Source organism: Mus musculus, chromosome 8, assembly GCF_000001635.26.
Source record: "Mus musculus strain C57BL/6J chromosome 8, GRCm38.p6 C57BL/6J".
NCBI classification, from domain to species: Eukaryota; Metazoa; Chordata; class Mammalia; order Rodentia; family Muridae; genus Mus; species Mus musculus.
The window spans coordinates 26,262,491-26,289,106 of NC_000074.6; the positions used below are offsets into that span (position 1 = coordinate 26,262,491).

At 44.2% G+C, this 26,616-nt stretch overlaps 1 long non-coding RNA gene across 6 annotated transcripts; it reads left to right on the forward strand.

Moving 5' to 3' along the window:
* The first annotated feature begins 4,387 nt into the window (after positions 1-4,387).
* Gm31727 lies at positions 4,388-26,616 on the forward strand. Of its 6 annotated transcripts, none has more exons than XR_870269.2 (6): positions 4,388-4,481; positions 4,598-4,759; positions 10,979-11,124; positions 11,926-12,115; positions 25,046-25,144; positions 26,415-26,615. It is a non-coding gene; the product is annotated as a predicted gene, 31727 (long non-coding RNA). The 6 variants fall into 6 exon arrangements; XR_870270.2 differs by having other exon boundaries at positions 26,493-26,612; XR_870272.2 differs by lacking the exon at positions 11,926-12,115 and having other exon boundaries at positions 26,415-26,616.

The window sequence follows — 26,616 nt, forward strand, 5'->3', positions numbered from 1 at the left end:
TCAGATTTATACTTTATGAAGGCAATCCTGACTGTGGAGTATCAGATAACGATAGACTAAAGGCTATGATGCCAGAGATATTATAGGCAAGGAAATCAGATGGTAATTTAACTGCTCTTGTCTAAATAAAAGATGGTAACTTCTGAACTAAGGTGGTAAGGAAGGGATGGCGAAGGGAGGGCAGATGTGTCAAATAGTCAAGAAACAGCTGGCAGGGTTCACTGATTGATTAGGTGTCAGGATGAGGAAAGCAGAAACACGTGGTCCTGCCTAAGTTTCAGCTGATTACATAACTCACCAAGATAAGGCATACGGAATGAGTGGCGGGCCACGGTAGAACACTGCCGATTTAAGCTTAGAGCAGGTTGAGATGCCCGGGTGCCAGGTAGGCAGGACCAAGGCTTGAAAATGCAAAGTTGATCGGAGTGTGTTTTAAACGCTAGGTCATTAGAAGGTTTCACCATGCAGACAGACTGAAGAAACATAGATTGAAAATACAGTATTTAAGGGACATATAAAGAATTAATATCAGCAAAGGAGCCAGGACAATGGTTGGTTGGCTAAGTAGGAGGAGTTCTGGAAGATTCCTGAGGATATTGAGGTAACTGGTGGTGCTCAGGGTAAGGAAGTCAAGAAAGATGAGGTGAATGTGGTAGTTTGAGTGAGGATGTTCCCCTGAGTTTGAGTACTTCAGCCTTAGTTGGTGGCCCTGTTTGAGTAGGTCCAGGAGGCGTGGCCTGGAAGGAAGAATAGCGTCACGGGGGTGGGGCTTTGAAGTCTGAAAGCCACTACAGTTTCCAGTTCTCTCTTTCTGCTTCCTGCTTTGTGGTTTAAGATATGACCTTCTTTCTATTCCAGCTACCACACCCGCCTGCTGCCATGATTCCCCACCGTGATGGTGGTGGCTTCCATTTCCCTAGAACCACGTGGACAAAGAAGCTGTCCTTGTGTAAGCTGCCGTGACCAGTGTGCTAAATCACAGCCTTAGAGAAGTAACTAATACGAGGGGCGAGGATACACGCAAACAGATTTTAATTAGTTAGAGAATGAAGTAAAGTCTAGCTAGCACTCTATTCTCTCTTGAAGTCTGACAGATTCAACAAGAGTGGTTTCTCTGGTTTGTTTTTTGTTGCTTAAACTACCACGACCAAAAGCAACTCACGGTAGAAAGGGTTTATTTCCGCTTACGCTTCCAGTTCACAATCTGTCATTGGGGAAGTCAGGGCAGGAAGTGATGCAGAAACCATGGAGAAGTACGGCTTACTGGATGACTGATCAGCGCATGCTCAGTTAGCTCCCTTACCTATTCCAGGCTCGGCTGCCTGTGGATGGTTTTGCTGGGCCCTTGCACATCAATCAAGGTAATTTCGCCCAGACATGCCCATAGGCTAATGTGACCTTCACTGTAGGGTCCTCCTTTCTAAGAGATTCTAAGTTGTGTCAAGTTGGCAATAACTAACCACCATGGCAATGAGATCTTAAAAGAAGCAGTATGGCGAATGGGAGGCGGCATAATACTCTGCTTTTAACCGTAAAGTGGTGGCACATAGCAGGAATCCCAGTACTCCGGAGGCTGAGGCAGGAGGATAGTGAACTTGGAGTCTTTATTGGGTATACACAGGGCTCTTCAGACGGGTGTGGATAACATAGTGAGACCTTGTGTCAAAATAGGCTAGTAAGTAAAGAAATAAAATAACCCTACGTTACCTTTGAATATGGAAGGCTGGAATAGATCTCATGATTTCATTGCACTTTTTGGTATATTCTGTGATCTCCTCAGTAGCTGTGTTATCAAAGTCCTAACTTGGAAGCTCATACAATGTTACTATTATCAACCTAGAGTAGGAACACAACCTTTAGCCCAGCAAAGCATCCAAAATAGCTGCAGATTAATAAATATTTGTTGAATGGGTGGGTGATTGTGTAAGTGACTCAATGTATCAATTAGCCCATTGTCTCCAGTTACACCGTTAACTCCAGGGTGAAGATTGTGTCTTAGGTTGGTTTTCTCAACATGCTCAGTCCATAGGGGATGCATTGAAGCAAGTTTAGCTATGTAGGGACCAAAATGTTGATGGAAAAGTCAGGAATGATCAGATGGGGTGGATGTTTTGAGGAGAGTTTAAAATTAGATAAATCTACAGAAGATACAATGATCTCGTTCTATTTGATGTCTGGCGATTGGTGGATTAATTGAAGTTCTAAGTTAACATCCTGGTATGTGGTGTTTTCCCTTTCTTAGTGCAATGAACAGATCGGGAAAAGAAATGCCCAGAATCTCCCATTCAACTTATTCTTTAGCTGCTTGAGCCTTAATCCTTACTAAGGCTGGGATAAAGTAGCCAATTAGTGTTGTTCCCTTGCTTTGTGGTTTTCCCAGCCCTGAAGCTACCAGCTTCTCTACCAGCCCTCATACCAGTGAGCGCAGAAGAACCTTCAGGCAAGCAGCTCCTCTCTGCTCTTCTCTGAAGTGTCCCATAGCAAATGGCAGTGGCAGGAAAACGTCTTAATTTAGAGCGTTGTTAGCATAATTGATGTTCAGATGCAACGTCGGTAGAAACAAGCTCCGTTAATTGGGCTCTCAACCTACATTAGCTCTTGCGCTGCAACCAATTAGGCAGGGGCCAGAGGGCCGAAGGAGCTGTGGTTAGATCCCTGCGTGCAGAGGCTGGAAAGATACACCAGCAGGTAGCTGGGGCTGCTGAACTGCACTGATGTTGCCTGCAGCTTCACCGCAGGGGAGCCATCTGTCCAGTGAAAAACACAGTGATATGTCCTTCAATCAGTGAAAAGAAGATGGTAACATTCAGGAGACGAAAGGCTGGCCTTTCCCATAGAGGTGGAGTGCTAGTCTTTGAAAGTCTTGAAGGATTTAAATCTACCACTCGTCCTCAGCGACATTCCTAAAGAACACATTTCTATTCTTCCTGTATCTTCTGGGGGGGAAACAAAACAAAAAAACGCCCTGGAAGGGAAGGACAAGAAAACCCCGTAGTAGCTCCTGGCTTTCAAAGTGAGGCCAACCAAGGAGCGGCAGCAGCCACATAGTCTGCTAGCCGATTTAATGAAATGCAGCGGATAGGCCCTGACTGCTGCTGAGTCTGCTGCATTGGAATCTACAAGTTCTTGGGTGTTTACAGCCTGGCAACCAGAGAGGGCTTTCTGCCAAAGGTAGCTGTCCACGCATATGCCTGTGGGCCACAGAGGCTTGCTTTCTACAAAGCAGAGCAGGCCCATAAGCCTAAACCATTTGCTCTCTGGTTGTTTGCAGAAAAGTTGTTTGTTTGTTTTTTGAGGACCGGGCCTCTAACCTATACAGAAACTCAGGTCGGACTTCAGTTGGGTCTCGAGGGCAGTGTGCATCAGATATTTAACTGATCTCTGAATTGTTACAGACTCAGGGGTACATGGGTGTTGCCAGATAATGATCTCAATTGTAGGAACTCAGGTGACTCCGACTTTAGTGGAGGCTAGCAAAATCTTTCCATTTCCTCCCATGACTGAGTCAAGTTCTAAAATATCCTTTTCATCTATTTCGTACAATGAAGAAAAATGGCAGTCTGGCACAGGTCAGAAAGCAGCCATCAGTTTTCCTCCACACATGCTTCGGAGCATAATGGGGAGGAGCATTAACGCTCCTAGATATACCAAAGGCTGGCTGCCTTCGCTCTGCTGCCCTGCTCTGGGAATATTATACCTAGGGAATTACTCGAAATGACCACTTTTTTTCCCTCTTGTTTTCCCACCAGTGTGAAATGTTAGAGACATAGGTTCTTTGTTGTTGTTTTTTGTTCGTTTTTGAAGAGAAAGATGTTTTCGAAGCCAACATGGCTAAAATATTTGGATAGGAGTCCCAGGTTTGTAGCCCACAGATAGATACAAGCAAGAATATTAAAGATGTTTCTTCTTGTGTCTTCAAAACCCTTGGAGTTTTCCTCTCAAAGTCGGTCCTTCACACACACACACACACCCACATGCTCACACACTCACACACACGCACGTGCACCATGCCACAGCACAAAAGCTGGGATGTGGCCTTATGACTCCAGACACACACATCAATCACAATTGTAGAACTGGCAGCAGTCATGTGACCGTGTAAAGACCTCAACAGCCTTCTGGCACTTAAAGGAAAAAAAAAAAAACCATCTAATTAATCACAGGTGAAACAGCTTGGCCTGCCTCCAAAAGCCCCTGAGTTTACTGCCAAGCTTTGATGCTAATTTTCTTTCTAAGTAACCCCCTAAAGAAATTTACAATTAGGTAATTAAAGTAATGAATAAAGAGATACTTAGGTGGAAGGAAATTCAGGCTGGGGGGGGGCGGGGAATGTCTAAATTTACATCCTGTTATAAATGCATCGGGGTATGCATTTGTTTGTGAACCCCAACTTAGAGGGCCTCAGATGGATTTCTTCTGAAGGAGATTCAAACAACCAGCGTTTGACAGACATTGAAGTATATAAATGAAGCTAGGAGCAGGTTACTCGGCTACAGCCTGGGAGGCAGGGGGGGGGGGATATGCGTGTTGTGTTGCCAGACCCTCGCTCTTGACTTTTTCTTTCTTTCTTTCCCTCTCTCTCTTTTTAATGCGACAGTTTGTGCGCTTTGGGACACAGGTGATAGTTTCTCCACAAGCTGATTGGATGGTATTACTGGATTTCAGTGAGAGGCGTCATCTTTCTCTAGTTCCTCATGCTTCTGCGAGGGTCGGTCTTAGAGTTCTGGCTTTGACTGGATGGAAAGAAGTTGCTCCAGTGGTATGTATGTATGTATGTATGTATGTATGTATGTATTGTGTGTGGGTATGTATGTATGTATGTGTGTATGTATCTATGTATTGTGTGTGGGTATATATGTGTGTTCATATTGTCAGTGTTCAAGAGAGGACATTGGATTTCATAGTTTGAGTCCCTCTGATTCTGTTGCTTAGTATCTGTCTAAAGCAGGAGTGGGCGGTGTTAGCTAACAGCTTATTTCATTTACAAAAATTAAGTAGAAGCCCTCCATATTAAGCAGTGCATTGAAGACATTTCCCTAAATCTCCCAGGGGCCTGGAACTTCAGTCTTCCTGAAAAAATGTTGCAAGCAACTATTTCTGTCTTAATAAGTCAAGTGTGATATGTATATGTTTCTTAATAATTCAGATTCTTGTGTTTTTTTGAGTGAAAGTGTCTTTAGTCAAATTTAGGCTGGCCCTGTGAGAGGGTTTACACACTTTCTGTAAGCGCACGCAGAGCAGGCCCTCGTTATGTTTCTGCCACATCGAGTGGCTGGAGCCTGCCAGCTTATTATGGGTTGCTGTGAGCTTGCTTTTCTGGTCTATGGCAGGGCTGGGTATGTAGCTCAGTGGTGGGGCACCCACCTAGCATGCTAAGAGCCTCAGGCTTTACCTCTGAGGAGAAAAGAAGGCATGGGGAGCCTCTAAGATATAAATAAATATACTATATATGAATCCTGGAAATTTAGGTGGTTTTTTCCTATTAAGTTACATATGAACTTTTGTATCTTTTTTTTTCCTCTTCCTGAAAGTGGGGGAGAGAAGATATTTGGGAGTTTGGACTAGGAAGGAGGGAAGGAGAGAAGGAAGGAAAGAAAGAGGTTTTATAGTCTCAAGCTTTATTTATGAGCTGAGGGTACTGAGGCTCGCAGAGGTAAAGAGATTGGCACAGACACACATCCACCCAATGGGTAATTAAGATAACAGGAGTTGAAGCCAGACATGCCTGCGCTTGTAAACTGTCTGCTGCTTTCCAGCTAAGGACCTGGAGATACTAGCAGCCTGCTGAGCATCCTGTACTGATAAAAAAAGGAAAACAACAACATCCTTGAGGTAGAGATCCGTCTGAGATGCGCAGTGCTGTACCCAGGATGTGAAACACTGCTGATCGATCGATCGATCGATCGATCTGTCCGCACTTACTAATGCCGTTATTCATTTATTTTTTTTTAAAAAAAACCTTGGATTTCATTCTAGTCTTACATTTATTTAATAGATCTGTTTACTGGTCACAATTCCTTACTATTATCTTCAGCAGGTGTGGCCACAGTCAAAGGCAATATCTTGTTTTCTCCCACACAAATGGGTTGGATGATATTCTAGAGGAACTGGGTCAGAGTTCAATTCCTCAGCACCAGAAAAATCGCTGCCTCTCAGGAGGCCTCTCTGGACCTTTTTCTCTTCTAAGCTACACACACAGGCCTATAAGCCCTTCACAACACATTTGTAACTAAGGACTAAAGATGCTGTGTGTAGGAGGAAAAAAAATCAGACCATCAGTGATCCTCACTAGGGAGGCAGAGAATAAGAAGGGGGGTCATTTGGGGGTCAGTGCAGCTCCCCAGTTCAAGCCAAAGTCCAAGTCTGCCTCTACTCAGCCCCAGTGTCTTCTGGATCCCAAGAGGCCCAGGACCTGGCTTCCCTTGGAACCTGTATCTAAAACGTCTGGCTGGGGAAGTTGGAGAATCCTGCCAAGTCGAAATTAAAAATGACAAAACACCCGGTTAGATCTGAGGTGACAAGAATGAGAAATAAAAGCCATTAGAGCCCATTTGCAGAGCGCCTGCAGCCAGTCGAGTCTCAAGGCGTTCCCCTGAAAATTATTAACGGCCCGACAGTGTTTTCCGCACCGGAATCTGATACACAAAGTAACACCCTGGTACACACGCTGCACGGGGATGCTGGGGGGGGGGGATCTCCCCTCATTTATTTCACTTCACAGATTTGATGAGACGCCCTAATCAAGCTGTCAGGGTGAGCGCCACTGGAAGCAAGCTGCACTCAGAGGAGCAGATGTCCAGTTTTCTTCTGTAGTAGAGGTCAGCCAGCAAGTTGAGGACAGAGGCTAAGCCGGGTCGGTTGCTCAAGCTTTGTACAGCTAATGAGCTTCAGGGGGTGCTCGCTCTTAAAATGACTCAGGAAATTAAAAGGGCATTTTGTGATACATGGAGACATCCTAAAATGTAGAATCAGTGAACCACAACTAAAGTTTATTACATTGTTAAATTTATATTAAAGAATATACCGGGGTCCACTTGTTTTGTGTATTATCTACCACTATTCTCACACTTCAGTGGGCTCAGAAGACCTAAATTGCTTGCTATTTTGATCGTCAAAGAGAAACTTTGCCAGCTTCTATACTCTAGGTTGGCTCAGCCAGACCACTAAAACTAACATTTCTTACACAGAAAGGAAAGTAACTGGAAACTGGGAAATGCCTGATGAAGTTTCCTAGACAGATGTAGCCTCAGTGTAGACTCAAAGCATGGGAAACTGTCACAGGGACAAGCCATCTAATTGCGAGTGCAGTAAGGGAAGGCCTGGTTTCACCAACCACTGGAGTGAAGATCATCAGGTTCCATCAGGGCCTTCAGCAGTTTTAAAAAGCAGTGTAAACATTTCTTGCTTTTAGAAGTTGGTATGCGCTGTCAGCCAGGATCCCTTTTACTGTAACTGTCATGGGTAGGGGATACGGACAGCCTAGGGATGACACAGATCCTAATTACTTCCCTATCTGCCTCCAAGTCAATTAATATTTAACAAAGAGGACTTCTTCTTCTTCTTCTTCTTCTTCTTCTTCTTCTTCTTCTTCTTCTTCTTCTTCTTCTTCTTCTTCCTCTTCTTCTTCTTCTTCTTCTCCTCCTCCTCCTCCTCCTCTATCTCCTCCCTCCTCCTCCTCTTCTTCTTTCCCCTCTCCCTCCTCCTACTCCCCATTCCCCCTCCTCTTTCCACTCCTCCTCCTCCCCCTCTCCCTCCTCCTCCCTCTCTTCTTCCTCTCCCCTCTCCTTCTCTTTCTACTCTGTAGCCCTGGCTGTCCTGAAACTTGTTCTGCACACCAGGCTGGCCTTGAACACAGAGACCCACCTGCCTCTGCCTCTGGAGTGCTGGAATCAAAGGTGTGTGCCACCACTCCTGGCTCATAGCTTTATTTCTTGATTCATCATTTCCTCCTTTCAGAGAATAATTGTGGTCTCACCTGGCAGTGCCAGTTATATGGAAGATGCCTGAAACCATCCACTCTCAGATTGCTTACAGTCTTTATCCAACCAGCTTAAAATGATCATTTTCTTCCTCTAATATCTTTTTTTCCCCCCGGTTTTATGAGACAGGGTTTCTCTGTGTAGCCCTGGCTGTCCTGGAACTCACTCTGTAGACCAGGCTGGCCTCAAACTCAGAGATCCGCCTGCCTCTGCCTCCTGAGTGCTGGGATTAAAGGCGTGCGCCACCACGCCCAGCTTTTCCTCTAATATCTTATAAACACATGTCCTCTTGAGGTTAAGAAATATGTTGCTACTGTTTGAGCAGAATAGATGGCAGTTGGAGATAAAGGGCTGAGGAGACACTAGTGGAAGAGCCACCAACTTACAGGGCCAGCTGTGATGTCACTCACTCTGAAGTCAAGCTCCTATGAGCTCTAGGGTTCCAGGAGCCATCAGGATTATGGTCCCACAGGACAGATATTCATATGTGCACAGGTAACATAGAGCATATAGCATGGGTCAAATGGAAAAGACTAGACTGGATGAAGAAGGCATCAGGGCTTCATGAACACATTCACTGTGCAAGTTAACGGAAAAGGTAAAAGTAGAGTGGAGCACAAGAGAGGGGTCAGATTATACTAGTTAGAGAGGGCTATTAACTGAGTTTGCTAAGGAAAAATCCACTTAAATTATCGAGTCATTTCATTAATTCCTTAGAGTAATATCTAAAGTTAGTCTAACTGCAATAACAAAATACTTTTGATAGTATATATAAAAGAAAGTTCATTGATTTCTCATAGTACCCAGGTGCCAGCAGATTCGGTGATTGGAGTGAGCTGTTCGCTATACACGATGCTTCCTTGTGGAGCCTTCGAATGCCCACATGAGGCGCAACCCAGACCTTCAGACCTTTTTGTAGAAATTTAATATTTTGTCTATCATGGTGAAGGTCACATGACTTGGTCACTTCCCAAATGCCCAATTTCTTAATTATTAACCATCCCATTAGCCAGTGAGTTTCACCAGCAGTGTCCCCATGTGAGGTGGTGAGACAGGGTTTCTTGTCATCTCTAGGCTGCCCATATCTCTTACCCAGGACAGTAACAGTGCAGAGGATTCCTGGTTGATAGCCGGTCCTAACTTCAGAAAGGGTGAAATGTTTACATTGCTTTTTGGAATTGGAGACTGAGCAAGTCTCTTTATTTTCATTGGAATTCCCCTTTAATATAGAATAAAAGGGTGACCAGTTGGCTGGATCAGCGGGTAAAAGGGGCTTGTAGTCAAACCAGACGACCTGGGTTTGATATAAAGGCCCCCGTAGTGGAAGGAGAGACAGACTCCCCTAACTTGTCCTCTGACCTCCATGTGAGCTCTGTGAAGTATGAAGCAAAGGAAGTTTTGTCCTTTACTGTGTTTTTAAAACAAATAGCTGCTTGCCTTATCCTTCCTTTGGAGGGATGGAAGGAGGATATGGGAGGTTTAACCCTGCTTTTTTTTTTTTTTTTTTTTTTTTTTTTTTACTAGAAAAGGTAAAAATGTGGGCAATCTCAGCCTTTGACTAGTGGGACCACAAAAATCTCCATTCTTTTGGCAGGATAAAGAGCCTCTAGAGTGAGCTGTGGAATGCAGGTCAGTTGTCACCAGAAGAGAAGCCAGATCACAGAAGTAGCTTTTTGTCCCTTTAATTTTACAATGCCTTCTTTTTCCACAAGCCTTTTTTTTTCCTCGTAAAGATTTACTTTATTTTATGCATATGTGTGTTTGCCTGATGTATGTAAGGCACATGCAATACACATAGAGGCCAGAGGAGGGCACACGATCCCCTGGAACTGGAGTTTCACGAAGTTGGAGTCCCCACCAGGTCCTGGGAACCAACCTGGCATCTCCACCAGAACAGAAAGTGCTTTTTCATCACTGAGTCCCTTCCATAAATCCTTGAAGTGTGCTTTTATCCACCTTTTCATAAAGTAGGATCTCTTAGCCAGGGGCGCTGAGGTTCCAGGATCTCAAAGGGAAGGGTATCTCAGAAGGTAAAAAGTGATTTAGCCAGGAGACCTCATGATGACCACGAGAAGGAAATAGCGCTGCTCAACAACCACTAAAGGAGTATTTTGTTTTCTCTGGATTTTACTCTTTTTTTTGGGGATGCTATCTTTTCCGAGTTCTAAACAGGGTGCATCCATCTGTCAAACTGAAGAGAAATAGAGAGGCGCTCGAGGTAGCTGCTGTGCAGAAGAGTAAGTTATAAAGAAATCTGACAAAGCCTAAAAGCAGGGTGGGTGGTGTTAACTCCAACCCGTGGATCTCACCACAGTCACTTTATGGAAAGGGGACCCTGTGAGGGAGCCGCTCTACCACCAGCAATGCCTAGGCCTTTCGCTGCAGCAGTGGTCCACGGTTAACTTTGGATGTGGAGGTCTCCACGGGGGAGTGCTCTGTACAAGTCCGTGTGCTGTCCAGGATCCGTCTGAGAAACACAGAGGGTTGCTCATGTCAGTGCTTATGCCTAGAGGTCCTAGTAACTGAGACCTCTGCCAGTCCTCTCCCCTGGTCTGTTAATAGAAGGGTGGCTTCACCAGAGGTCAGAAGTAAGCATGCTGTTCTACTAATTGCCTTCCAAATAGCTGGAATGAATCTTGTAAGAAGCAGAGGACCGTCTCCAGCCCAGAAAATATCAATGGTGGTGGGGCGGGGGCGGGGGCGGGGGAGGGGGAGTCAAAGCTCTAATAGGTGTAAATGTGGATTTCTATAAATTGGACAGATCCTCCTCCGTTACGCAACCGACCACGAGTGTGTGCGACTTGTATAGGGTAACTACCCTTCAGGAAAAAGAAAAGAAAACAAAACCCTAATTGGCAGTATACTATCGTTATAATTAAAAGTCTCTTTTAACGGGAACAAAGTTTATTTCTGTAGAAACTCGGGAGAGAAGGTGCCTGAGCTCTGCACAGAGGTGCCAGCAGGTTTGAACTGCCTTTCTCTTCCCTTTCTTCTGACAGTCACAGGAAGCCTGAACCCCTTTGACACTCACCGCTCGATGACAGATCCTCCCGGAGGACTCGACAGCTGCAAACAAATGCATTGTTCTTCTTGTCAACCCGCCGCTGAAAGGTGATCCGGAGCTGTGCAGCGATTGGCCTCATTTGTGAGTGTTAGCAAGCGCGGGGCTGAAAGCTTGTTACCCTAGAAAGGGAAAGCTGAGAACAAGTTCTTCAAATCAGGCTAAAGCATCAGGGAGCTGTCAGCGGGGCTCCGAGGGGAGGAAGGCCCTGCCCCCAGCTGGGGATCAAGCTCTTGTTCCACCCTACCTCGCCCCAGCTCATCTCTGGAAAGCAAGAGTCACAAAGGTGTGCTGGGTGAGGAACCGGCATCTCAGCTGGCTTCCATCTAAGCACTGAATCACAGTGGAGGGAGAAGGCCTGTTCAGGAGTTCTTTAATCACGCACCCTTATGGAAGAACAGGTCCCCCTGAATCAAGGTGGGACCCGCTGCAGCCTCACGCTTCTGGCAATGTGTAGTACTTCATTCACTCCTATTTGTTGACCTGTCTTCACTAAACCATGAATTCCTTAAAGACCGATTGAAGGCAGGGGCATTGGCTTTGGTTGGGTCCAAAAGCTGGCTTCATCTTGTGCTCAAGGCCAGCTCTCAGATCTTTCCACAGCTCAGTTCTCTAGGAATTAAATTCAAGAAAGAAATGGGAGGTGGCTCTGGCTGAATTCTACACATCTAAAATTCATATTTAAACGCTGACTCCCAGCTGGGCAGTGGCGACACAGACCTTTAATCCTTGGGAAGCAGAGGCAGAGGCAGGCGGATCTCTGTGTTTGAGGCCAGCCTGTGCTACAGAGAGAGTTCCAGGACAGTCAGGGATACACCAAGAAACCCTGTCTTGAAAAATAGAAAAATACTGACTCCCAGTAAACTATATTGTGATTGCATTTAGAGATACGGCCATTAAGGAGGTTACTGTGACCAGGTGAAGTGCTGTTTGAAAAGAGAACAAGGACACATCCACGCACAGAGGAAAGGCCACATGGCCATGCAAAGCGAAGATGACTGTCACCAAGCCAAGGAAAGGGGCCTCCGCGGAAACCTAATGACATGTTGGTCTTGGGCTTCCGGCCTCCAGGACTGTAAGAAAAGTGAATCTCAGTGGCTTTCCCTTCCCTAGGGCTCAGCAGCCTTGGCAGCTGATACACAGCACTGTGAGAAAGAGCTCAGCAGGAGTGAGCTGCATCCCTGTGCACAACTGTGGAAAACACTTAGAAGGGGAGCTGGGCGTGTGGGTCAGTGGTTAGAACACTTGCTACTCTTGCTGAGGACCCAGGTCAGTTTCCAGCCATCCACACAGGGGCTCACAAACCATTTGTAGCTCTAGTTCTGGGGAATCTGAGGCCTTGGCACCTCTGTTGGTACCAAGTGCACGTGGTGCTCACAAATACTTGTAGGCAAAGCACTTATTCACATAAAATAATCTATCAGAAAGACCACAACAGCAATGAAAACCACTCTGTAGATGCTGGAGGCTAGAGACCCTCTGGGAAGGGCACACGCGTGCACGCGCGCGCGCGCACACACACACACACACACAGAGTGCAAACCATTTGTGGAACCATGGCATGTCCGTGGTTTTGAATGTCCCAACATCTTGGGAAGCTGATTGGTGATTGTGAAAGAGAAAGAGAATGTATCGGTCTGGTAATAGGGTTTCTGAGGAGATGGGCCCCCCATTAAGCCTCAGGAGAAAGAGTTATCATTTGGGAAAGGGGAGGCGCTCTCATCATTAAGCAAGTCAAACTTGGCTAGGATATCTGGGACGTTTCTCCTTCCTGCTCAGATCTGAAGAACAAATCCCAACGAAAATGGTAGCCGATGGCCAAGGAGTGAGGCGCTTTGGCTTCTGGTTATCAAATGTCTAGCCCTTTCAAAGCCATTTTTTTTTTTTTTAATGGAGAATCATGGACTCAGATTTTGGCTAAAACAAGTTTGTCATATTATAGATCTATGTTGTGGAGACACAGTGGTACCAGTGTGGGATGGAAGGAGGTGGGGGTGATGGGAGAGGGGGAGGGGGAAGCAGGGCGGGGGGGGGGGAGCCAACAGCCACACCCCCTAGGCTACCAATGGCCTTTTCTTTTACTCCAACCTTTTTAGTGGTTTTATTTGTTTTGGTTTCTTTGGTGGGGGGGGGGGTGAAAAAGGAGAGCAAACTAGTGAGAGGATAAAGCAGGCAACAATGTTTCAGCCTGTCTCAAGTTCAAAGCAGGAGTGCGGCAAGTTCAGTTCTTCCTGAATCGCAGCCTCACTGCTCCACAGATGTCTTAGTTTGTAATAAAAATCTCAGCCGCTCTCTTTAGCTGTGGCCCCTCCCCTCCCCTCCCCTCCCCCTCCCCTCCTCTCTCTCCGAATTCACTTTACCTGAGATTGACCCATAAAGTTTTCGTCAAATCAACAAGGTGGGACAATTTCTTGCTGAAAGAAAGGCATTCATCCAGGTCTGGGTGTTGAAGTAAGAGCCGCAGGGCAGGAGGCTGGTGGGCCAGACAAGGTGAGAAGAGAAACTGGTATACCCAGCTGCTGCAGCAGAGAGGAGTGCCCTGAAACAAGGAGGTGGAATCCAACTTGGCAGGGGCATGACACCTCAGTGAAAGATCTCCTCTCCTATGCGAGCCCCAACAACCAATGGCCAAGGGCTGGCACATCTGTCATTACAACACTGAGAGATGGAAATGACCAGTGTCAGTCAAAGAGGCCAGGTTTTTGCCTCTCATACCTGCTGCTGATAAGGTCACCTAAACAAAGCTGGGCACCCCCCTCAGTGATTACCACTCCGTTGTTTTTTTTTTTTTTTCCCCCTCTTACGACCCATACACTCCCTGGTTCCCATCTCTGGCTGCCATGGTCAGTCTCCTGCTGGAGTCCAGCCTGTGTCTTTGAACCTTCCCAGAGGATTTTGCTAACTGCAGCACAATATCCTGTAGCCTTGTGAAAAAGCAAATGCTGATAGAGAAAGCGTTTTTTTGGAGAGTCGATATCCTGAGGGGTGAAGACTACAGGGAGCAATGGAGTGAGCTTTATGGTGTTCTGTATTCCTCAAAACTTCCTGTTAACGCAAAGATGAAAGATTTGGAATAAAATCTGGTATGGCCAGAGTTCAGATTTCCCGGTTTATCTCAAAAGATTTTAATTTTTTAAAATCAAGTGTTCCCTATGTTCCCAGTATCCCGATGAAAGGGAAAACTCAGTTTCCAGCGCACCAGGGAAGCACCTGGGTATCATTTCCAGCCTCTGACGGTCCTTAATTATGACACCTGCTGGGGGCTGAATACTTACTGTGTAGCAAGAGAGCAAGGTGATGCGGGGTGGGGAGGTACTTCGCTATTGTGTTTGTCCTGTCTCTTACCTCCATCATCACGGCAGGGATGGGGTCTCCCCAAGCTAATGCTCCTGGATAGCAACATTATTATAGTGTTTTTATCAGTGTTTTCTCTCTCCCTTTGATTTCAGCAATTAAATGTAAAACGTGTTTATTTTTGTTTCCTGTACTTTGATATATCCTGCTGGGAGCCTAGCGCGCTCACTTCTTGATTTAAATTTATATATTTTTTCTCTCTTGGATTCTTCTCCCCTCTCCTGCTCCATTCTCTCATCTTCGGGTTCCTTAATTTTGTTAAGATCTTTTCATATTGGTTCAAACATCACTCAAATTCCATTTTCTTCCTATTGTATATTGGCAAGTGCTTTGTAATTAGGGTTTTTACTCTGCTGTCAACATCAATTGGCTTTTAAGGCTCTCTTGTAAATTTTTTTCCATGAGATACAAAAGGACAGAACAATTACAAATTATTTTAATGAAGCTGGATATACCTGATACTAACTCAGACAAAGACCCAACAACAACAAAAAAAGAAAGTTATAAGCCAGTCTTGCTAATGAACCTAGACTAAAAACAATTCTCATCCAAATACTTGCAAATTGAATTCAAGAACATAGTGAAAAGATTATCTACCATGATCTGGCTGGCTTCCTAACAGAGATAGAGGGATGGGTCAACATATGTAAATTAGAAAATGTAATCTACCACATAAACAGATTCAAAGTCAGAAGTCCCCTGATCACTGCAGTACACGAGGACAGGTCCTTGACAAAGTCTCATTAATTCTTGAAAATTACCTTTAAAATTATTTTTTAATAAGTCTAGAATCACAGAACACTGGCAAAGATAGCAACTAAGTTTCTTCATTGTTAGTGTTATTCTTTCTCATTGTGTAGCTGGGGAGATAGCTCAGTAGTAGAGCACTTGCTTAGCAGGCAAGAGGCCCCATGCTCAGATTTCTCATATGAAAACGTACCTAACTAAGTGATACTGGTATACTCCTATTTATTGAAGTCCAGACTTGATTTAGATGTTAAGAGCTTCTCCATTTCCATCTCCTTCTGTTCCAGATCTGGTCAAAAACTATATGATGCTTGGTTGTCATGGCCATTTAGCCTTTTCTGATTTATGGTAGATTCTCAGCTCCTCCCCCCTTCCCCCTCCTCCCCTTTACTCCCCCCTCCTCCCCTTCCTCCTCCCACCTCCTCCTCTTCCTTCCCTCCTCTCTGTCCCCTTTCTCCTCTTCCTCCTCTTCTTCTTGGGTCAGATTTCTCTACTATCAGATTACTTTTTTTTGTTGTTATTTCTAGTCTATTTTTGAAAGCAAGTCATTAAATATTGACTATGGGGAGCATTAAGCTTCATGTTTTGAGTGGATTATCTATATCTATTGATTGGGATATCTCCTTAAAGGAGATTTTCCTCATCTCCCCTGAACACTTATTAATTCAGTCATTCACTTATGTCAATGGGACTCATGAATAGATATTTTAAATTTTAAGTTATAATTTAATATTACCTTATTTTGTTGCTAAATCCTGATTTGGTTATGAGGAGCCTATTTTATTAATATGAGTTTTCTTAAATTTTTGTATCTAAAATTAATTTGTATTCAAAACAAGAACTAACTGATGGCTAATAAATATATATATTTCTAATATACATTATATTTTTCTAATATATCTATTATATATTAATATATATCCCCTTTTTACCCTCCCATATGATAATATACATATATATACATATATATTTGTATTACATATTTATGTATTATATAAATACACACACATACACACACACACACACACACATATATATATATGTATATATATATATATATATATATATATACACACACACACATACATACACACATATGTGTGTTTATTAGATGCTGGTGATACTATGAGGAAAGAGCAAACTTTCTTCACTGTTGGTGGGATATAGCCTAGATGGAAATCAGTGTGCTGGCTTCTCAAAGATGTAGTAATAGAGCCACCGTCTGAGCCATCTATACCCCGGAGGAAGGTAGGCTCTCGGCTGACTTTCTTGAGTCATCTCAATTCTCAAGCTTGGCATGGGCAAAACTAGTGCCTCAAGGAGGTCTTCAGCTGTTGCAAGAACACTTAGGGAGGGGGAGTCAGAGATAAAAAGATAAAAACGATACATATGCTTCCTCCCAGAAAGTCTATATTTACTGTTATTATCCCCATGGCCGTTCTCCAACATTCGCAATTAAAGTTAAGGCTAAAATCAGCCCTCTCCCTCAAATTCAGCCAAGACCCAGAACTTATGTCCACTCCGTTTCTCAGAGATAGATCCACCAAGGGAGAGTGTTGGGTTTTTCCCCTTGTTCTCTCTCATCTAATTAACTGCTCAGCGGAATTTACTGAAGAGTTGCTGTGCCCTGAGTTTTAGCCAGCACACAGGGCATAAATGTTACCCTCAAAGAGCTTACAGGACAATTGCATGACCCACAGAAAAATGACTTCCTGTCCCCGTGTTAAGCTCCACTTGCTCAGCTATGAGAGGACTCTCTCTGTCCCTATGAGAGGGAAAATAGTTCTGTCGGGGCCATCACAGCCTGAGCTGCATCGCAGGAGGAAAGGAACCCATGGGGAAATTGTCTTTACCTTTTATACACTGCTTCATTTAGCAGTCAATAAGCTAGATCTAAACTATTTGGAGGCGGTAGGCAATTTTCTACCACATGCTCTGAATTCCTGAGAGACCACTCACATAATGTGAGGAGATCCCCTCCTCTTAAGAAAATGGCTAGCTCTCAGCTTGGCAAGATGGCTCAGTGGGTAAAGGCTCTAGCTCCTGTGCCTGGCAAGCTGAGTTCAATTCCTGGAACCTACACCATAGAAGGAGAGAACTAAGCCTCAAGTTGTTCTCTGACCTTCACACACATGCTGTGGCATGCATATTTACCCACAAGCACACACACACACACACACACACACACACACACACACACACACACACACGTAAATATATATGAATAGATTAAGAGATCCAAAAGATGAGGCTAGATCAGTGGTTCTCAACCTTCCTAAAGCTGTGACCCTTTGGTAGACTTCCTCATGTTGTGGTGACCCCAACCATAACATTATTTTCTTGCTACTTCATAACTAATTTGCTACTGTTATGAATCATAATGAATCTGATATGCTGGACACCTGACATATAGCCCTTGTAAAAGGGTAGTCAATGCCCCCAAAGGGGTCTCCACACACAGGTTGAGAACCACTGGGCTAGGTCTTTAAGGACTAGAGAGGAAGAAATACCAGGAGCATTGTTTTGCAAATGTTGGAAGAATGTTATGTAGAATTGGAGTTGTTTGTGACAGTGACCCAGAAGATGGCAATGCTCCTCCTTTATGTAAGTAGAGGTGAGAGTGGGTAAATCCAAGATCTTCACGAGAGTTCTGAGGGTTTCAGGGTGGAGTCAAGATCCCTCTTCCATGTTTCTTTGCTCCCTTGGTCCAAGGCAGTTGCCATGGCTGCAGCTACCATGTTTGTTTTCTGGCTGTAAGACAAAGAAGGTTAAGGGAACATGGCCAACCCACTTGTATCCCATTAGTCAAAACAGAAAAGTGAAGTCACACCTAGAGACAAGAGAGACAGGAAACTGAGGCTTTGGTTGGGGGATCATGAGTTAACTTTCAAATTACCTATGAGAAAGGGAAGAGTAGAATGAATATATATGCATGCATATGTGTGTATATACATATGTGTGTGTATATATACGTGTATATATATAGATTTATGTGTGTATATGTATACATATATATGTATAGATGTACATACATACACATTCATTCTGTGACAGTTTAATAGAAGTATATAATGCATTCTGATTACTTTTATCTCCATCTCTTCTTTTCCTCTTCCTACCTTCATCAGTCCTCTTCCCTATGAGTCCCTTTTCCATGTTTTCTTTTGTTTTTTTTGTTTTTTTTTTTGTTTTTGTTTTTTTTTTTGCTTTGTGATACAGTGCATTTAAAAAGGCTATCCTGGAACTCCAAAGGAAGACGAACAGCGTCAACTAACCTAGATCCTTGGGGCTCTCAGAGACTGAACCACCAACCAAAGAACATACACGTAGTGTTGCTGATCTCCACTAGCGGTGATGCCAGAGAGAAACTCAACAAAGAACTGCTCTTTAGGGTCCTGTGGCAGCTTGCTGCTTCCACAACCTTGACTTGGGCCAGTTGGTGAGCCTTTCAGTTTCCGCAGGATTGAACTTCGCCTGGTGTCTACCCGCAGAAAGGACGGACTGTAGCTGCTGGTTCGTGCCTGGTGTCTGCCTGCCTAGAGGACTTGCCTGCAGCTGCTGGGTTATATTTTGTGTTTGCTACAGGACTGAGCTGCTGCCCAAGAAGATGGAGCTTGTCCCCCAAAAGAACTATTGCTGAACAGGTCCACTTCCCCCATATCCTAATAACTTTTCTCTTCTACAGTCTCTGCTGGTGGTAGGCTGGAGGAGAGGTTGAACCATTATTAAAAGCAGGTTGCAAAAATTTTATGCCTACAGCTATCCATATGACCATGGCTATAGAACTATCACCAGATTCTGGTAGGCTCATCACTGAAGAAGTCACTTCAGTGAAGTGACAATTGAAGTCAATGACTCTTTTTCTCCTGATGTCCTTCAATAGCCAATTCTTTCCCGGGGAAAGGTAGGGTCCCATGCTACCTTCTTCTGTCTGCCACTACCTGTTGGGGCAGGCCTAATTCAGGGGATGTGAGGCCAAGATGCAATGGCTAAGTTATGCTTAGAAGATAGTTTTGCAGCCCTTCTCCCCATCACTGGCTCTCCCATTCTTTCTACCCCCTCTTCTGTGATTGGATAGTTTCGATCACAATCATCAACCTTTACTACAAGGAGTGGCAGCAAGATACTGAAATGTTCACTGACAACTCCTTCAGGCCTATTTCCTTTCTTGGGAGCTGTCACTGCTTCCACTGCCCTGGAGAATCCTAATTAGTGACAAATGCTTTTCAGAGTTCAGCATGTATCAGACTCACTTGAGAACTGTCTAAATAGTTTGCTTAGTCCTTAGAGTTTCTCGTTTGGTGGGTCTGAGGTGGAAGCAGAGAGTTTGCATTTTGAAATGGTCCCAGATGAAGAACCACACTTGGTAATGACAACCCCAAGCAAATGGAACAAGAGGGATTTTTTTTTAAAGGCTAGAAATCGTCAAGTGTGCGATTAATGATTAAATGATGAAGCGAGCAACAGAGAATAGAATTCACAGAAATGATATCAAGTTGTGAGGATGGAAATCCTCGAACCCACCCATTAAACCTCTGCGATAGGCCTGTAGTGTAGCCACAACATCTTGGCACACGATGCAACCCAGATGCGATTGCTCAAGAGTTCTGGGTGTGACTGTGACCCTGACCTGCTCAGCTTGCCTTCTTGGAATCAGCAAAGCCTACACTTTATTCCTCCAGGTTGCTGAGGTCTGATTTCTTCCTTAGCTCTGATTCATCATCTGCAACCCAGTGGGGGACTACTGGCCTATGACCTGCCTCAGTGATTTGGCTCACGTTTCCCCTTGTGGGTGAGGTGCTGATGGGGAAAGAGCCATGGTCTGGTTCTTCTCTGCAATACCCCAGGGGAAATCAGTCACCGTGGAGCTCAGCTTTCTTTGTCATCTCTGCCGAGCGCCCCCTAATCATGACAGCTTCTTTTTGTAGGGTGTCCAGTGATGGTAAGCCAGAAGTGTCTAACCACTGATCAAGAACAATAACTACATGATCTGGTTGGTCCTCCAACATCCTTTGGCATTCCGGCTTGCTTTTCTATCTGTTCCTCATGTTTTCTCCTCTCCAGATGACTTCACTCATGGCCACATATGCAAACTCTTGAGCCTGCTTCTCTTATTGACTTCTCGGCTACTCTGGTTCTGGCCAAGGACTTCAGTACACAGCACTCAGCATGTAGGCAGTCCCTGAGTGCTGCTGGCTGGCTGACACTGATCTTGTCTTTTTTCTATACCCCATGCACATACGGTACACAGGGCTGTGAGCTTCCCTGCTAACCCTGACAGAAGCCCCGCAGATCTCAGCCCCATTGACCACAGGCCCCATACTGTTCTTTTTGCCCCTTCCCTCACCGGAGAGAGAATTGCTCAAAACCCCGGGCATACCACTCTTGGCAGACAGAAACTAAGATGGGGGAGGGAGGGTATAGATCCTTAAAGATGTTGTTGTTGTTCAAGGGGAATAGTAGCTGCCTGCACTCTACCAAAAGGACCCTGACTGTAGCAACCAAATCAAGGACTGATCTCATGGAGAGTGTTCAATAGAGAGCCATTCACACTGGGTGTGTCTGCTGCAGACAAAAATACTAGACTTTAGAGCTTCAGCCCCCTCCTCATTTGTTATGAGAACTGTCATACCCTCACTGGGAGCTCTCTAAGGGAGGCACTCGTGTGAAAACACACACACACACACACACACACACACACACACACACACACAGAAAATATAAACGCTTTCAGAAATGTACCCCTTCTTTTCCCCGTGTACCCACTTATTTTGGCATTAGAAACCTAAAGCTTGCCTAGAAAGCATAACCAAGCGAGGATTTAGTCACCCACACCTCAGGCGCCAGGCTGTCCACGGGAAAGGAAATTGATCTGTTTCATAGACTCAACCTGGCTTAGGGAGATTGGCTCCCGCGCACACTCATCTGCCTTAATCAGCCGCATTTTTTTTTCCAGTCTCATTTAACTTTTCTGGCCAAAGGGATGAAATGAGTGTGAACAATAAAGGAGAGGGGGAGGTTAATGAAAGTGTAGACGGAATTAGAGGCTCCCGAGTGAACAGGTAATTTGACTCACTGTGTATACTGCCCATGGAGGTATTCAAGGTATTTAAACAGTTGGCCTACTGATGACCTTTTAAAAATTAAGACTTCAGAGGAAAATTTTAAAACCAAATAAATTTGGAGCAACAAAATGGAACAAAATATATTTTAGTCTCCAGTCCAGGTGGCCAGGGTACAGAAAGGCTATGGTCATTTGGGATGAGAAATTTCCAGATTTTTTCCCCTTCTTTTTTATCAAAAAGTTATAACAACCCATTATGTACAAAATAATACTCTGGGTGATAAAACCAGAGTTGGAGGTACATCAAACACAGAGCACACAGAAACACTACATGTTGGATGCTCTGGGGACCAAATGGTGTGCCTGGGAACTGTGTGAACTGTGTTTCACAGAGGAAGGCATTACCTTGGGAGTGAGTCAGAAAAGAGTTCACTTGCCTGGTGAGCCCCTGCAGGGTAGAGAAGGTGACGGAGACTTCAGGGTTAATGGCTGCTTAAGGAAGTGATTTGAGATCCCACATGGGCTGGGGGGAGGGGCTTCTTCTGGCTATCATGTAACACTAAGTAAAGAGTTACAACCCCTCCCCACCCCCCACCCCCCACCCCCCCCCCGCCCCCAATCCTGATGAGAGAAACAAAGACAGAGGAATGGAGAGAAGCAAGCTTTGCCTATTCAAACTCTGGAAGGGGGGGGGGCGTCATTATTTTTACATCCCAAACTCAGATAAATAAGTGTGTAGTAAGTATAAAAGGTTGGTGACCTGTGTTGCTTCCCAGAGGGCAGCATAGTGCGATGGTATTTAACAGACTTGTTCAGGCTTAAGATTGTTTGTTTTTATTTTTTTTAGTGTGTGTGTGTGTGTGTGTGTGTGTGTGTGTGTGTGTGTGTGTGCGCGCGCGCATGCAATACTCACAGAAGCCAGAAGATGGCATCAGATCCCCTGGAGCTGGGAGATTGTGAACATGTGGGCGCTGGGAATCAAACTCTGTTCCTTTGCAAGAGTAATGAATATTCTTACCTGCTGAGTCATTTCTCCATACCATCTAATTCGGAGTGTTTGGAGATGAAAACTTGGCACATAAACAAACCACAGGCAGAAAGCAAACCCCTTCTCTGCTTCTCTTGAGGTCAAACATGTCAACCCAATGGTTAGAAAAGCAACTGCATTGTCTTACCATATTTTTGCTATCTTCTCAGACATGACTACTTAGTGGCAGCATGGGCTAGCATAGCAATAAAGGCACGGCCTTACTGATTCCCGAGCATCTTGTGGGATTATTTCAACCTAGCTTCCATGCCACGAGATGGAAAGTATAGGTATAGGGGGTAGACCAATTAACATACGTAGAAAATGACCATGGAAAAAGTGAACCCACTTCAGTTGGGAAAATAAAATAGAATTTCTGTTACTGAAAAGAGATGAACGAGAGAATAATTATCAGGGAGAGCCTGGATTTTGTCAAGAATCCTGCAGTAAAAAGAGGCAAATGCAGAGACAGAAGTGAATGCACATTGCAAATTTTAAATGCAATTTATCCTGTAACAGAGCATTTGCAAACTGAATTCAACAACATTGAGACCAAATAGGCTTTGTCCTAGATTGATTTCACATATCAAATTTAGAAATGTAATATAGCGAGTAAATCGACCTGAGAACAGCAATCACAGTCCATTTTGATAAACACAAAAAAGGCACAGATAAAGTTCAACCTGCTTCCACAAGAAACATGCTGATGAAGCTAGGATGAGATGGAACATACCTGAACATAGTAGGGCCACATACAATAAACCCACATTTCTGCAATATACTACTCAAGGTGCTAGCTATAAGGGGGTTATAGAAGAAGGAGGAGGAGGAGGAGAGGGAGAAGAAGGAAGAGGAGGAGAAGAAGAGGAGGAAGAAGAAGAGAAGGAGGAGGAAGAGAAGGAAGAGGAGGAGAGGAGGAGGAGGAGAAGGAGGAGGAGGAGGAGGAGGAGGAGGAGGAGGAGGAGGAGAAGAAGAAGAAGAAGAAGAAGAAGAAGAAGAAGAAGAAGAAGAAGAAGAAGAAGAAGAAGAAGAAGAAGAAGAAGAAACCATCTCTATTTTCAGGAAACATGATTACCTACTTAAAAGACTCTATGGAATCTACCAGAAAAAAATTTAATTTTGAGAATTTCATATAAGAATAATGTATTTATATCACTCCCCCTGCCCCTTCCAGTTCCTTCAGTACTCCCACCACTTCCTATCAAATTCATGATATATCTATATCTATATCTATATCTATATCTATATCTATATCTATATCTATATCTATATCTATATCTATATCTATATCTATATCATCTATATCTTTAATAGATTAATATATTCTTCAATATATATCATACACATACACACATGTGTATGTGTAAACACTCAGACACACAAACTACTGAATCTATTTAGTGTTGTTTGTATTGGTGTTTAGGACTGACCACCTTGATGGGATACCCAGCCTATCAGGGAGTCTGTCCTTGGAGAAGATGGTTCCCACTCTGAGCTACAGCTCTTCCTCTAGGGCCATCGGAATATTTCTGTATCTAATGAGCCTCCCATAATCCAGCTTTTGCAGAATTAATGTTGTAGTCTACATATGCAGTGCAGTCCTCATCAAAATTTCAATGATTTTTTTTCCCCACAGAAGTAGAGAAAAAGCAATCCCAAAATTTATGGAGACAGCAAGTTGCATGAATTATCCAGGACAATCCTAATCAAAACGTACACAGCCACAGGTAGCACAGTACCTGACAAACGATGCTTGGCACTGTCACAAAAACAGACATGGGCCAATACACACTTTTATGTGCAAAAACTACGCCTTTTTAAAAGTTGATTACCTAAAAGTGAAGAAAATTTATATAGATTGAACAACAACAACCAACCACCATCTTAATATATATTTTTTGTAACTTTTCCACAATAGTAAAAGAAATACTTAACAGCAGTCCAAATAACTGACAACCTGAAATGTTTTAAGCTCTAATCAAAGACCTCAGGTCAAGGAGCATGCCAGAGTCATAATTACAACAGTCAATGAGAATCAAATCTCAGGAACACAAACAAAGTGCGTGAGAGGCGGTTCACAGCCTTCAACGATGTCGCTACTAAACAAAACAGGTCTGTAGCGATTCCAGAAGAAGCAGGCAATCATAAGGAAAACCACAAACTTACATAAGAAGCCAAATGCAAATCAGGATTTTGCAAGATCTGAAGAATAAGTAGGTAAATAGCTACTGATAAGTTTAAAAGCTGCAAATATACAAAACTGATAACATATATTCACAGATTTAACAATTAAAATAACTCGAAATGTATACACATCTCAAAATCACATGATACTTAAGTAGGAATCAGTCGTTACAATTTTATGTCAAAATAAATTTAATTTTCGTTTTAAATAATTGGTGAAACCCAAAACTCTAATCTGAAACTATACTAGGAAGCATATGGGAAAAATGGGTAATAATAACTTGTAGAAAAATATGTTTCAAAAAATGTCTCAACAAAAGTAAGAATATCTAAACCAAATTATAATCATGGCAGCAGACATTAAGAATGCCACAGAGACAGAAGTAAGCGCCCCTGCCCTTACAAGGACAGAGATATAAATGGTTCTAATGTAAATCGTAGGAGATCAGCAGCGTTTGAGTGACATGCCTAATTCTGGATGATGAAGTCCCCTCCCCCTCCCCCCGCCCCAATGTTTTCCTGAGGCTGAGCCCTGGGAACTGCCTGGAGTTCTGGCCAAGCAAACCAGAACCAAATTTTCAAATCCGTGTTTGATTTTATTTTATTTTATTATTATTATTTTTTTCTAGGCAGCATGAGGAGGTGGGTGGCTAAAGAGAACTTCAGTTCACACCAACGAAGGGCAGCAGAGCAGAGCCTGTGCCAAACTGGCTCGAGGGACCTGTGCGGTAGGTGCGCTTTGGATGTAGGACCGTTTCTCTCCCCTCTCTGTTTTAATCTGACATTTCTGGCAGACTGGAGCTTACTTGGCATGGAGGTCAGCTGCTTGATGCCCACTATTTCAGCGGTGAACTAGGCAGCAGAGGCATCCTTCCCCACACACTCAGAACGAGCATCCATCAAGGAAGAAAGCTTTGCTGTGCTTGGCTGGCCAGAGCCACGGGGGTCAGTGGCAGAAAGCTGTGCCCAAGTTATGCTTAATTAAAAACAGTGCACTCGAAGAAGTCTGGCAGCCAGAGAGACTCTCCGAGCATCACCCTGCCAAGGGCAAATGCATCTCACTGGCACCGGGAACAGAGTTGACACCTCTTCAGGCTTGGTTTTAGGGAGGGCTGGGACTGTAGCCTCAGCCTCTAGGTATGCCCCACATCTAAACCACCCTTTTCTTATAGATTATGTAACATTTTCAGGGCCAATTTCCTCCCCCCTCCCCCCGCCACCAGGATAAAAATTCGATCAGCCTACAGAATGTGCCACCAAACCTTCACACAGGCAAAAGAGTTTTTCTATCAGGTGCCTGTTGTGGCTATAAAACTACCCACAATTTAAAATTAAAAAAAATATTTTTTAAGTTTTACCCTTTGGGAGGTCAGAAATCCAAAATGAGTCATATGGGCTCTAACTTGGGTGATTGCAAAACTGATTTCCTTCTGGCGGTTCAGAGGCATATGAACTTGGTGCCTTTTCCAGCTCTTGGAAACTTTTCATGCACTAGGTCTGGTGCCCTCCTCCATCATGAAAGCATATCTTCGACATCTGTTTCCCCTGGCACACTTCCCTTCCTTATATTGATCCTTCGGCCTCCCTCTAAGGAGGCCTCGAGAGACTGTATCAGGGCCATCTAAACTACTAGGATAAGTTCCTCTCTCTAGACCCTTGATCTAATTACCAGGTCGTGGGTGCCCAGATACCAGGCCTTAGGACTTGGACATCATCCAAGGGACACTCTTTTGCCTATTGTGCCTATCCCAAGAGGCATGGGTGGTGGCCAGCTGAAGTGAATCCAGGCAAGAATCACCATAGATAGGTCCCGTGTGACTAAAAGCCAGCAAGGAGACAAGAGGCCAAAGGAGAAAAGGATACTTTGTTTGGAGTGCTTTGGGAACTCATCACAGAGGGAAGAACCAAGGAGTTAGGACATTTATCTCTGGATCGCTCTCTTACACTTCCATCCACATCCTTCCTGTATGCCCACTGAAATCTGTTTTTGCTTTTCAGAACGGGCTGGGATAATGGAACCCGAGTTGTATCTATTTAGAGCTCCCCACTGAATGGATGAAACCTCCTTTCTTCCAGTTCCTTCATTAACCGGGAGGAGATGTGCCCTGGTTTCCGTTGTTAGGGCTCAGGATCTTCCTTGCAGGAGCACTGTTTGTGTAAGTATGAAGCATCGCTGGGAATTTCACTGAGTCTTCTTTGG